This window comes from Rana temporaria, chromosome 3 (genome assembly GCF_905171775.1).
Source record: "Rana temporaria chromosome 3, aRanTem1.1, whole genome shotgun sequence".
NCBI classification, from domain to species: domain Eukaryota; kingdom Metazoa; phylum Chordata; class Amphibia; order Anura; family Ranidae; genus Rana; species Rana temporaria.
Genome location: NC_053491.1, coordinates 378,728,421 through 378,732,248, shown reverse-complemented (window position 1 = coordinate 378,732,248; position 3,828 = coordinate 378,728,421).

Sequence of the window (3,828 nt, the reverse complement as noted above, 5' to 3'; positions counted from 1 at the left end):
GAGAACTCCAGGTAGATAGCTAAAAATGCAGATGAAACACACATGGGAACTGTTGCCTACCAAAGGATTTGTATTTCTATACAGTCCTGACATTTGCACAGCACTGTGTCTGTGACTGGACAGTAAAATGAGAAGCACTAGAATTCCTGCAATCAATGGATTGCAGGAAGCCGATACCAAGTCAAATTCTGGTCCTTGCGCTATTTGCATTATTAAATAAAGGGCTGCAACCTCCATACATTTTCATTAAAGTAAACCTAAATGTGTTTATGGTAATTCCTCTGGCTCCTAAAGTGGACCTGTGAGAGAAACATGACTGCTGCAATTGCTGACGACCTCCTAAAAATCCAAGTTGCCTGGCTGTCATACTTTGAGACACAGACATAAAATATATAGTCCTTGGTTACATGCATTAGGGTCAGCGTGACTGCCATACAACAAACATTTTCCAAAGAGGTGGCAGTGACATCCCCCAAGTTTCTCTGTTTTCCTTCAATTGTTTCTAAACTCTGTAAAAAAAAAAAAAAACGTATAAAGTATGTGGCTATACAGAGTCCTCAGAAGAAGTGGCTTAGGCACTAAGCACAATAGTATCAAATGTGGGTTGGGGCATAAGCTCTTTCAAGGAAATCTGGAGACTTTTCTTCCTAAACATACTATTTTTAATCATTTGATACCAAACACAGGATCTTGGTCTTAACCATGGGTTATGGAGAGCTTCCTTCAGGTGATTGGACATTGGCAAAAAAAAAAAAAAAATCCGCAGGGGCATGCCCTATTACAGGGATTACAGGGATATGCAATTAGCGGACCTCCAGCTGTTGCAAAACGACAAGTCCCATCATGCTTCTGCCTCTGGGTGCCATGCTTGTGGCTGTCAGAGTCTTGCTATGCCTCATGGGATTTGTAGTTCTGCAACATCTGGAGGTCCGCTAATTTCATATCCCTGCCCTATTATATCATCCCTACCAATCCCAGGGTCATAGATGTTACTCTGTTACTCAGAAGCTTACCTCAAGATTCTTGACTAATCCATAGCCACTGCAGCTTCCAGACTAATCTGCCGAGCCTTGGAAAACCATACCGGGTCCCCACCTGAAGAAGATGCGGGGCTGTCCTCTAATGTTGCTCTGGACACTATATTCTGTGTGGCCGCTCAACTTGCCACATAATGCATCGTGTTGATTTTGCATGCTGCTATTCAGGTCCAGGGCCATAGTCTGCACACAACATGGAGGATGAATCCTCAATGAGGCTGGTCCTTATGCATCTTGCTCAGACTAAGAAGACATTTGCCATGGTAAATAACAGGGCTTATGCTCTTCTATGATCGCGTGTACTGTTGCTCTGTTGCCATATAGCTGTGGCAGAGTACAGGCTGGACACTTAAAAATGCATAGCGTGCCTTTAATTAGGAGGTTTTATGGTGGTTTCGGTTTGGCCCCACCGTTCATAAATGGATAGCACTATTATATAGTGCCCCAGTTGCTGCAGTCGAGCTCTATGGGATGGTGTCTGAATTTAAGATTGTCAGGGGCACTCGTCTGGGCTGTCCACTGTCTCCAGGTTTATTTGCCTTAATGATAGAACCTTTGGCGGTGTCCTTTGGGGTGCAGGGGATCCAGGTGGGTGGGTTGGAAGAAAAAAACTACGGTCTATGCCGATGACATGATGCTTTATCTAAGGGACCATGAGTCATCACTATCCTTGGTGCTGTCTATATTGGAAACGTTTTCTACATTTTTTTGGGGTCTCCAGGTTAATTGGGTCAAGTCTCAAGTTTTGCTGTTCAAAGTTCCATCTGTGACTTTGAGGGCTCTGGTGGGTTGCCTGGCTCAGTGGGTTAACAAGGTAAAATACTTGGGTTTAACTATATCGCAGTCCGTATCAGACTTCATTCCATTTAAACGCTACTCCAATTCTACAAAGCCTCAAACGCCGTACGCAAGCCTAGCGTAACTTGCCACTTTCTCTGATTTTGGAAAATTATTTTGTTGAATATTACGTTTCTTCCTCTCTCTCTTTTTATACATTTTCAGGAACGTGCCCAATTGGATCCCCAAAACTATCTTTCATGCCTTAAATCGCATAGTCTTGGATTTCATAGGGAAATCGTATTAGACTACAAGTGCTGCAATAGCCTTGGAAGGAAGGGGGACTAGCAGTACCCAATTTTGCTTGATATTTTTTAGCCAGATAATTGGTCTTTGCACACATGGTTGACACAGCCTGACAATGCTGCAGTACCGCTGGAGGCCGCTGTAGTAGGCTGCTGTGAGGCATTGTCTCACTTTGTGTTCCATGAGTGTAGGGCCTCTTATCCCCTCACTGGGTTTATGAGATCTGTTGAAGCGTGCGAGGTAACTAGGGGAGCTGAATCTCAAGATAGTGCGGTGTCCCCTTTTATGCCATCGTGGCATCATTTTTAGCTGACACCGTTTCTCTTCCGTTCATGGACGGACACAGCAGCCTTTGACCTTAGGGTTACATCCGCTTCTCCAGGAGAGGTTTAGGCAGAAACACAGCAGTTAGTGTCAACAACTTTCCTTCAGTGCAGCTCCTCCCAGGGGGCGTGGTTCCCCGGGTATAACCCACACCCTGTTCGAACAGCCTCAGTTTTTCTCTGCCTAACGTCGGGAGAGGACAGGCACTCTGGAGTCCTGTACTCTGGAGATTTATTTTTTCGCTTTTTATTGTTTTGTTCCTGCATTTTTGGATCCTGAGATTCTTCTATCAACTGCCGACTGGGTGACAGGCTGGATCTTGACTCTTGTAGTCCCCCCATGTTCGGCTATCGAGCGTGTGCCAGCCCTCAGCTCTGCTCTGGGTCGTCCACGACACCCCCCCTTTGCTCCAGGGGTGGCCGGGGAACATTTTGTTCTAGGGCACACATATGACCGGTCTTTATGGCTTTGTCACAGTGTGTCTGGCCGACAGCCATGCCGTTTAGCGGACGTTGGTTCTGTCTGGGATACCTCCAGCCGGTGGTAGCAGGACAGGTAAGTAGTGGCCCCTTGCTCAGGTAAGGTGGTGTGGCTGAAATTTTCCCCTGGGAGGTCGACTGAGGGTTTGCCCTGCTTTCCTCTCTCCCTTAATTCCTCTCCCTCCTTTCCGATTTGGGTAGCGGCTGTGAGGGGGGGCCTTCCGGGGTCTCTTTATTACACCGGGGCCTGTGTGTATAGCGGGGGCTGTGTGTATGTGTGTTCACTTGCAGGTCTTTTGGGTGTTGCGCTGTGTTAATACTGTGCTGCGCTGTGTTATTCTGGGTGTTTTAAATGCGCAACGGCCGCCATTTTGCAGTGGTTGCGCTTTATATAGCTCGGCGGCCATTTTCCTGTGGTCCTATGGTGCTTTTTTCACATACGGCGGCCATCTTGGATTTCGTTTAACCTCGTGCGGCCGTTTTAGCGCTGCAAAAAGACTGTGAATCCTCCTGAGGGGACAGACGCAGCGCAACCGGCTTCTGAGCACACCTCAGGCTTGTCTCAGCTCGCGCTGCACCGGGCGGGATGGTGAGTTCCCTGGGGGTCCCTATCTCTGTTACTAACGGCCAGGAGGTGACTGGTGGGTGTTTCTGCTTTGCAGTTTGGGTGACACAGCGGTGGGGCACTATGGAGCCTGAACCAGGCACTTCTTCCCCAGCAATGCCTGAGTTAACCCTTGATGCCCCTGCCACATCTGTTGAGGCAATGTCGGCTGTTCTGGAGGCTTTTCTCACTAGGTTTGAAGCAGCTAGTGCCCAGGTGGGGGGTAAAAAGCGCCCCCCCCCCTGAGCTTGCTTCTGGGGATGCCTCTGACACAGAATCATGCCCTGCTATTGCTTCTGCC